This window comes from Heterodontus francisci, unplaced genomic scaffold (genome assembly GCF_036365525.1).
Source record: "Heterodontus francisci isolate sHetFra1 unplaced genomic scaffold, sHetFra1.hap1 HAP1_SCAFFOLD_102, whole genome shotgun sequence".
Taxonomy (NCBI): domain Eukaryota; kingdom Metazoa; phylum Chordata; class Chondrichthyes; order Heterodontiformes; family Heterodontidae; genus Heterodontus; species Heterodontus francisci.
In genome coordinates this window covers 2,638,648-2,649,181 of record NW_027140380.1, presented here as the reverse complement: position 1 = coordinate 2,649,181, position 10,534 = coordinate 2,638,648, and the positions used below count along the sequence as shown (strand labels likewise).

Sequence of the window (10,534 nt, the reverse complement as noted above, 5' to 3'; positions counted from 1 at the left end):
GGCTCGTTGGTCTAGGGGTATGATTCTCGCTTTGGGTATATAAGTGATTAATATGTGAGAGGTCCTGGGTTCAAATCCCAGACGAGCCCTTCTCTGTTGCCATTTTTAGTTTAAGGTCATCGATTGCTTTCAGCCTTCCAGAAAGCGGAATCGATTTGCAAACTGAGCCTGCTTGAGGACCGGGGAACTGGATTCAAAGAGCTTGTCGACAAAATTGAAATGAACAAAATATACAGATTGTCAAGTGGGAATATAAGGTTGCAACAGTAACTAAAGGCCTGCTCGGGTCAGCAAATGAAACCCGACCCAAGCCTGACAGCACCACATCCGACCTGGTCCGAGTCCTTTCATTTTTTTCCCGTGCCCGAACTGACCACCAGAATGTTCAGTTAAACTTGCTTCCGTTTTTCACTTTTTAAGCTTGTGCAGGTAAGGCAACAAAAACTGTAACTGGACTTGAAAGGTTGTTTAAATGTACATTAAGATTAGAGCTACGTACCGGAGGTGATGAGCTGAAGATTGTGACCATAGAAGTTAGTGATTGTGAGGTCACTAGTTAAAGAGAAAGTCATGGAGTTGTGCCCAGACAGGTTGTCCCACACTGTATTGATTAAAATATTGCCCGAAGGCTAGAAAATATCATTATACATTCCCTAGACTCCTGCTTTACAGGTTGAAATACTTTCTGCAAGTTTATCCAGAGAGCAGCTGAGATGCAGAGACCAGGAAGGTCTTGAGTGATTAATTATTATAAAATATACATTCTTATATTAAAGAGATTGTGCTCTACCTTCGATGGAATCGCTCACTGCAGACTAGTGCGGAGTGTTTCCCGCCTTGACGTCCTGGCTGTCACTGGATCTTGAGTCCAGGCCTCTGGATTACTGGTCCAGTAATCTTTGAAATTTCTCCCTTGATCTAATATTTTAATCTGGTAAGTCAGATTTTACAAAAAAAAATTAAATGATTTAAGACTGCTTCATGTTCAGCAGTGCCAAATGAATAAATAAATTCAAATATATTCAAAATTATATATCAACTATTAAATACTAATGCCCAGCTTTGAATACAAAAAAATGTCTCTAATTGTGTTCTGGTCTGGAATGGAATTCTTCAGTGTTTCTGTTTAGCTTGGATTGACTCATCAATTTTCTTGTTTTTGACTTTGTCGATGCCTTTGAATAATTGTGGATCCTTCTTCAGGGTGTCTTCTTTCACCAGGTAGTTCTGACCTCTGATGATGTTGATCGTAATCAGCTTCAAATTGCTGATAGTTTTGGAAGTGAGCAGATTTCCTTTGCTTGCGTTTACAACATGGAACTTAGTCTGACGTGTGGACCCATGGGAGGATTTGAAAGCTGCCCTTGCATTGGAGCATACAGTTGCATTCATTCAAACAGAGGTACAGTAGAAGTGACATATTCAGTTCAGTCTGTCGATCATGGGACTTTTAATCTTAGGGTTGTGAGTTTGAGCGCATTTAGTTTTTCCATTTTTTAGGCTTCATTAGCAGAGAGTACAAGGAGTGTTTGAAATGAAATTCAGCAACAGTATGAGAATCGCTCTCTTTCATTCGGGACTCTCGCGAGCGAGGAGTGAACAGATGGGAAGTCAATTTCATCGGGAGTTTCGGTGGAGCAGGGACTGCTGGGTAAGTAGAAACCTATATATTTGGGCTGTGTAAATTCTCTTACATTTTCATTGTGCAGCTTTTCCAGGAGCACAGGCATTGCGAGCGAGGAGTGAACAGCTGGGAAGTCAATTTCATCGGGAGTTTCGGTGGAGCAGGGAATGCTGGGTAAGTAGAAACCTATATATTTGAGCTGTTTCTGAACCCGAGACACTACTCTTGTAGTGTTTCCCACCCGCCCTCCTCCTCTTACCAAAAAAAAGGACTCGGTTGTGTGTAGGTAAGGTAAGGCTTTTTCTATTTCTCTTCTTGTTTTATCGTGTGATTGGTTAAAAACTTGGGTATTTAGAATAGTGGGAATGGAGGTTAAGGCAGTTGAATGTTCCTCCTGCAGAATGTGGGAGGTAAGGGTCGCCAAGGGTGTCCCTGCTGACTGCATCTGCAGGAAGTGCACCCAGCTCCAGCTCCTCGAGGACCGCGTTAGGGAACTGGAGCTGGAGCTGGAGGAACTTCGGATCATTCGGGAGGCGGAGGGGATTATTGAGAGGAGTTATCGGGAGGCAGTCACACCTCAGGTAAAAGAAGAAGGTAGATGGGTTACTGTCAGGGGAAGGAGAGGGAACCAGCAGGCAGTGCAGGGATCCCCTGTGGCCGTTTCCCTCAACAACAGGTATACCGTTTTGGATACTGTTGGGGGAGACGACTTACCAGGGGGGGGCAATGGGATACAGGTCTCTGGCGCAGAGTCTGTCCCTGTTGCTCAGAAGGGAAGGGGTAAGAGGAGCAGAGCATTAGTCATTGGGGACTCCATATTTAGGGGAACAGATAGGAGGTTTTGTGGGAACGAGAGAGACTCACGGTTGGTGTGTTGCCTCCCAGGTGCCAGGGTACGTGATGTCTCTGATCGTGTTTTTGGGATCCTCAAGGGGGAGGGGGAGCAGCCCCAAATCGTGGTACACATAGGCACCAACGACATAGGTAGGAAGACAGATGGGGATTTAAGGCAGAAATTCAGGGAGCTAGGGTGGAAGCTTAGAGCGAGAACAAACAGAGTTGTTATCTCTGGGTTGTTGCCCGTGCCACGTGCTAGCGAAGTGAGGAATAGGGAGAGAGATGAGTTGAACACGTGGCTGCAGGGATGGTGTCGGAGGGAGGGTTTTGGTTTCCTGGATAATTGGGGCTCTTTCTGGGGTAGGTGGGACCTCTACAAACAGGATGGTCTTCACCTGAACCAGAGGGGTACGAATATCCTGGGGCGGGGGAGATTTGCTAGTGCTCTTCGGGGGAGTTTAAACGAATTCAGCAGGGGGATGGGACCCTAAATTGTAGTTCCAGTGTGCAGGATGTTGAGAGTAGTGAGGGCAGAGATAAGGTTATAAGGACACAAGAGGGCACTGGCAAGCAAGAGCTTGGTTTAAAATGTGTCTACTTCAACGCCAGGAGCATCCGGAATATGGTGGGTGAGTTTGCAGCATGGGTTGGTACCTGGGATCTCGATGTAGTGGCCATTTCAGAGACATGGGTAGAGCAGGGACAGGAATGGATGTTGCGGGTTCCGGGATTTAGATGTTTCACTAAGAACAGAGAAGAGGGTAAAAGAGGGGGGATGGTGGCATTGTTAATCAAGGAAAGTATTACAGCGGCAGAAAGGACGTTTGAGGACTCGTCTACAGAGGTAGTCTGGGCCGAGGTTAGAAACAGGAGAGGTGAGGTCACCCTGTTGGGAGTTTTCTATAGACCTCCAAATAGTTCCAGAGATGTAGAGGAGAGGATAGCAAAGATGATTCTTGACAGGAGCGAGAGTAACAGGGTAGTGGTTATGGGGGACTTTAACTTTCCAAATATTGACTGGAAATACTATAGTTCGAGTACTTTAGATGGGTCTGTTTTTGTCCAGTGTGTGCAGGAGGGTTTTCTGACACAGTATGTAGACAGGCCAACCAGGGGCGATGCCACATTGGATTTGGTACTGGGTAATGAACCCGGCCAGGTGTTAGATTTAGATGTTGGTGAGCTCTTTGGTGATAGTGATCACAATTCGGTTAGGTTTACCTTAGCGATGGGCAGGGACAGGCATATACAGCAGGGCAAGAATTATAGCTGGGGCAAAGGAAATTATGATGCGATTAGGCAAGATTTAGGATGCGTAGGATGGGGAAGGAAACTGCAGGGGATGGGCACAATCGAAATGTGGAGCTTATTCAAGGAGCAGCTACTGCGTGTCCTTGATAAGTATGTACCTGTCAGGCAGGGAGGAAGTTGTCGAGCGAGGGAGCCGTGGTTTACTAAAGAAGTTGAAGAGCTTGTCAAGAGGAAGAAGAAGGCTTATGTTAGGATGAGACGTGAAGGCTCAGTTAGGGCGCTTGAGAGTTACAAGCTTGCCAGGAAGGATCTAAAGGGAGATATAAGAAGAGCAAGGAGAGGACACGAGAAGTCATTGGCGGATAGGATCAAAGAAAACCCTAAGGCTTTCTATAGGTATATCAGGAATAAAAGAATGACTAGAGATAGGTTAGGGCCAAACAAGGATAGTAGTGGGAAGTTGTGTGTGGAATCGGAGGAGATAAGGGAAGTGTTAAATGAATATTTTTCGTCAGTATTTACAGTGGAGAAAGAAAATGTTGTCGAGGAGAATACTGAGATCCAGACTACTAGGCCAGATGGGCTTGAGGTTCACAAGGAGGAGGTGTTAGCAATTTTGGAAAGTGTGAAAATAGATAAGTCCCCTGGGCCAGATGGGATTTATCCTAGGATTCTCTGGGAAGCCAGGGAGGAGATTGCAGAGCCTTTGTCCTTGATTTTTATGTCGTCATTGTCGACAGGAATAGTGCCGGAAGACTGGAGGATAGCAAATGTTGTCCCCTTGTTCAAGGAGGGGAGTAGAGACAGCCCTGGTAATTATAGACCTGTGAGCCTTACTTCGGTTGTGGGTAAAATGTTGGAAAAGGTTATAAGAGATAGGATTTATAATCATCTTGAAAAGAATAAGTTCATTAGAGATAGTCAGCACGGTTTTGTGAAGGGTAGGTCGTGCCTCACAAACCTTATTGAGTTTTTTGACAATGTGACCAAACAGGTGGATGAGGGTAAAGCCGTGTATGTGGTCTATATGGATTTCAGTAAGGCGTTTGATAAAGTTGCCCACGGTAGGCGATTGCAGAAAACACGGAAGTATGGGATTGAAGGTGAATTAGTGCTTTGGATCAGAAATCGGCTAGCTGAAAGAAGACAGAGGGTGGTGGTTGATGGGAAATGTTCATCCTGGAGTATAGTTTCTAGTGATGTACCGCAAGGATCTGTTTTGGGGCCACTGCTGTTTGTCATTTTTATAAATGACCTGTATGAGGGTGTAGAAGGGTGGGTTAGTAAATTTGCGGATGACACGAAGGTCGGTGGAGTTGTGGATAGTGCCGAAGGATGTTGTAGGTTACAGAGGGACATAGATAGGCTGCAGAGCTGGGCTGAGAGATGGCAAATGGAGTTTAATGCGGAAAAGTGTGAGGTGATTCACTTCGGAAGGAGTAACAGGATTGCAGAATACTGGGCTAATGGGAAGATTCTTGGTAGTGTAGATGAGCAGAGAGATCTTGGTGTCCAGGTACATAAATCCCTGAAAGTTGCCACCCAGGTTAATAGAGCTGTGAAGAAGGCATATGGTGTGTTAGCTTTTATTAGTAGGGGGATCGAGTTTAGGAGCCACGAGGTCATGCTGCAGCTGTACAGAACTCTGGTGCGGCCGCACCTGGAGTATTGCGTGCAGTTCTGGTCACCGCATTATAGGAAGGATGTGGAAGCTTTGGAAAAGGTGCAGAGGAGATTTACTAGGATGTTGCCTGGTATGGAGGGAAGGTCTTACGAGGAAAGGCTGAGGGACTTGAGGTTGTTTTCGTTAGAGAGAAGGAGGAGAAGAGGTGACTTAACAGAGACATATAAGATAATCAGAGGGCTGGACAGGGTGAATAGTGAGAGCCTTTTTCCTCGGATGGTGATGGCAAACACGAGGGGACATAGCTTTAAGTTGAGGGGTGATAGATATAGGACAGATGTCAGAGGTAGTTTCTTTACACAGAGAGGAGGAAGGGCGTGGAACGCCCTGCCTGCAACAGTAGTAGACTCGCCAACTTTGAGGGCATTTAAGTGGTCATTGGATAGACATATGGATGAAAATGGAATAGTGTAGGTCAGATGGTTTCACAGGTCGGCGCAACATCGAGGGCTGAAGGGCCTGTACTGCGCTGTCATGTTCTATGTTCTATAACTCTCTGCAGCATCTCGCTGTGAAAGATTGAACTTTATCTCATTTCTTTTTCAGCTGGGAGTCAGTGCGGCTCAGTGGGACTTCTGGCTGTCTCCCACCTCACAATCCATCAGTGCTGAGAAAGCAATGGGAAATATTACTCATGGCTGAGCAAGCAGAGGACACCGATTTAAGGTGAATGGGAAAAGAACCAAAGGCAACATGAGGAAAAACCTTTTTTATGCAGCAAATGGTTAAGATCTGATATGTACTGCCTGAGAGTGTGACGGAGGAAGATTCAACCATAGCTTTCAAAAGGATATATGATAATTATCTGAAGGGAAAAAAAAAATTAGGTTTTCATGGAATACATGAGGATGTGGCATGAGCTGAGTTGCTTGTGCAGAGAGGCAGCACAAGCACGATGAGGTGAATCCCTCCTTTTGTGCTGTAAGTATTCTGTGATCTATGATTCTATGCAAAGTGAAACCAACACTCACAGATGAGAAACTGACAGGTACAGTGTAAACCCCACACTAACAAACCAGCAAATGCCAGGGACAGAGTAAAACCAACAGTCCCAGACAAGAAACTGACAGATACTGTGTGAAACCCAAAAATCACTTATCAGGATTTGGCAGTTAATGTGTAAAAACCTCTCTTCAATATCCATCCTGCAAGGTACAAAGAAAATTAGGTACAAACCCAGGCTCATACTTCGAAGACTGAGAGATAAAGAGCAAAACACAGACTCACCTACAAGAGGCTGACAAGTACAGAGAATAAAACAGAGGGGGTGCAGATTAAAAACACATGCATGTAACGGATACTGATAGGGATAGAATCAAACCCTTTCTCACACATGACACGAAAATTGGTGGTGTCGTAAATAGTGAGGAGGAAAGCCTTAGATTACAGGCCAATATAGATCGTCCGAGGCAGAGAATATAAGAGCAGGGAGGTTATGACGGAGCTGTATAAAATGCTAGTTAGGCCACAGCTGGAGTACTGTGTACTGTTCTGGGCACCACACTATAGGAAGGATGTGATTGCACTGGAGAGGGTGCAGAAGAGAGTCACCAGGATGTTGCCTGGGCTGGAGCATTTCAGCTATGAAGAGAGACTGAAAAGGCTAGCATTGTTTTCCTTAGAGCAGAGAAGGTTGATGGGAGATAAGATTGAGGTTTACAAAATTATGAGGGCATTGATGGGTTAGATAGGAAGAAACATTTTACCTTAGCGGAGGGGTCAATAACCAGGTGGCATAGATTTAAGGTAAGGGGCAGGAGGTTCAGATGGGATTTGAGGAAAAAAAATTTACCCAGAGGGGGGTTGGAATCTGGAACGCACTCCCTGAAGAGGTGGTAGAGGCCGGAACCCTCACAACATTTAAGAAGTATTTAGATGAGCACTTGAAATGCTATAGCAGATAAGGCTACGGGCCAAATACTGGAAAATGGGATTAGAATAGTTAGGTGTTTGATGGCCAGCACAGACACAATGGGCTGAAGGGCCTGTTTCTGTGCTGTATAACTCTATGATTCTATATCATAAACTGATAGATCTGGACAAAAGCTGATGTTCACATACAAGTTGTTGAAAGATATGTGGTGAAACTCACATTTTTTTAATTTCCAAAATATACTTTATTCACAAAAATCTGTAAAAATTACATTCCCAAACAGTTTAAAACAGCATCAAGTCAAAAAATACAAACAGTGCAAAGGTGATCAGTTACCTTCTGTACAATCATGAGTTGCCTCACAACCCTTCCATTTCATTGTCATGCCATATACATTTTTACATTTACAGCACACAAAATTTCTCCGATACAGTTCGAGGGATTTCCCATGGATCCAGCCCCTCAGTTCAGCTTGGTGGGGGGACCTTACACTGTGGTCTTTCCCCATTGAGCCTTCGCTGCGGCTGCCCCAAGCTTTAGTGCGTCCCTCAGCACGTAGTCCTGGACCTTGGAGTGTGCCAGTCTGCAACATTTGGTGGTGGACAACTCTTTTCGCTGGAAGACCAGCAAGTTTCGGGCAGACCAAAGGGCGTCTTTCACCGAATTGATAGTCCTCCAGCAGCAGTTGATGTTTGTCTCCGTGTGCGTCCCTGGGAATAGCCCGTAGAGCACAGACTCCTGTGTTACAGAGCTGCTTGGGATGAACATCGACAAAAACCACTGCATCTCTTTCCACAAAGTTAACTCACATAGCAATAGCAGAAACAGTCACAAACCAAAAACTGAAACATACAGAGTAAAAACCCACATTCTCACACCAGAAATTCACGGCTACAAAGTGAAGCTGACTCTCTCCTCCCAGGCACTGACAGGTACAAAAGAAAACACACACTAACATACCAGGAAATGAAATGTAGGAAATAAAACCTGATTATCATGTCAGAGATTGGCATGAATGACAGTTGTGGTACCCAGAATGCTCTGCTCTCTAGAATTTGCCTTGTCTCTGATAAGGAGCAGGCGCGGTAGTGGCTGAGCTCCATCTGCAGCTGGAGCGGAATATTCACAAAGTGCAGGGAGACCGTGCCCGTAGCGGGTGCACACAGCTGGAGCAGGGCGTCAAGGCCACAATAGGATGGAACAATCCCGTTTGTGTCCCTGCGGGTGGCGGTGAAGCTTTTCCCTGTGAGGCTTCCCGAAACTGCCCGCCAGCAAGGTCAACTGGTCAGAGAGCGTCTGTAAATGGATAGGGATTGGGGATTGGGCAGGGCGCGTCTCTAAATGAATAAGATTTGGGGACTGGGCAAGGAGCGTCTGTAAATGGATAAGAATTGGGGATTTGGCAGGGAGATTTTTTTATCCGTTCGTGGGATGTGGGCGTCGCTGGCTCGATCTCAGCTACAGTAATGTGTCCAGTTCTGGGCACCAGGTTTCAGAAAGGACATCAAAGCTTTTGAGACAGTTCGGAGGAGATTTACGAGAATGATACCAGAGATGAAGGGTTTCAGTTCTCTGGACAGGGTGGTGAAGCTGGGAGTGTTGGCCAAAAATGTCAAGGGGAGGTGAGGAGAGATCTTTATACCCAGTAACTGATTCGGATTTGGAATGAATTGTCTGACAGGGTGGTGAAAACAGATTCAAATTATAACTTTCATGAAGGAATTGGACAAATATTTCAAAGTGAATTTCTCCAGGATTATGGAGAAATCGGCAGGGGGTTGGACTAATTGCATCATTTTTTTCACAGATTCAGCACAGGCACAAAAGACCGATTGGCCTCCTTCTGTGCTGTATGATTCTCTGAAATAGTGATAGTCAGGGCAAGTCTGCAGAAGAAGGAGAAATGGAGACAGGTCAGGGAGAGCACATCACCAGAACTGGGAGATACTACATTGGACAGGGAGGGTCGGAGGGGGAGAGAGCACGTACATACAGTCAGAATCAGCACCTTCAGGGGAAGAGAGAGAGAGGAACCAGTGAGTGTAGAACTGAACCCAGCCAGAGTCAACCTGCTGAAACACCAGTGAGTTCACACTGGGGAGAGATCATTCACCTGCTCCGTGTGTCGGAAGGGGTTCATTCAGTCATCCAACCTCACTGAACATCAACTTGTTCACACTGATCAGAGACCTTTTAATGTCCTGACTGAGAGAAGAGCTTGAAAAGCAGTAATGATCTGCTGAAACACCAACCCACTCACTCTGGGGAGAGGCCGTTCCCCTGCCATGTGTGTGGGAAGGGATTCACTCAGACATTCAATCTGCTGCAACATCAGCAAGTTCACATGTAACTGCAGGGGTTGGATTCTGCTGTTGTTGCTGCTATTCATCACTTTCAGAGACAAAGTTGGGTCTTACTTTATAACCAGTGTAGTCTAGAGCAAAAGCGTCTTCTTAATGTTGAGATAAACGGGAGAAGAAACCGGTAAGTGGCGGCGAGGATGGGGGAGGTGCTGCACCATCACTTTAATGGTGCACCCTCCCTCCCCCGGGATCCTTGCTGCACGCCCGCCAGGCCCAGTGGCTATGATTGGGGTCCTGAGAGCCCCGAGACTCGGTGCAGCTGAGGCTGCGCTCACCCCCGCTCAGCTCTGTTGTGATATTTAAAATACGAAAGGCCTGTTGGACTGAGAGCTGATCTGGAATTTAGAAAGCAGCATTACTGGAGGCTCATTGCTGCTCAGCACAATCTCACCCCCAATCCTGGGAATTGTTGATTCTGACACCCTGTAGTTCAGTTCTGCAATTAACTAGAGGGGGAGATGTGTGAGCAGAAAAACAGAGCGAAATGAAAACACAGCTGGACAGATGTGCAACAGGTCAATCCACTGTTGCAATAACTCCATCACTGACTCCCTCCTGACAGTAATCAGCCCTTTCACAGAGACTGTGGGTGGCTCTGAAAAGAGCCTTTGGTTTATTAGATGACATTTCGGCCGCTTTACTTTTTCTGGGAGCTCTGAGCGCTGGTTTTCTTGGGCAGCAGCAAGGCCTGGATATTAGGCAGCACCCCGCCCTGAGCGATGGTCACGTCTCCCAGCAGCTTGATGAGCTCCTCGTTGTTGCGGACGGCCAGTTGCAGGTGTCTGGTGATGATGCGGGTCTTCTTGTTGTCCCGGGCCACGTTACCGGCCAGCTCGAGGATTTCAGCGGTCAGATACTCGAGCATTTTGCAGCGCCAACATCATCACATTTCCGCAACAAAT

At 46.2% G+C, this 10,534-nt stretch overlaps 1 non-coding gene across 1 annotated transcript; it reads left to right on the top strand.

Moving 5' to 3' along the window:
* Positions 1–89, top strand: trnap-ugg (transfer RNA proline (anticodon UGG)). The gene is given in 2 exon segments: positions 1–36; positions 54–89. It is a non-coding gene; the product is annotated as a tRNA-Pro (tRNA).
* Positions 90–10,534: the final 10,445 nt, after the last annotated feature.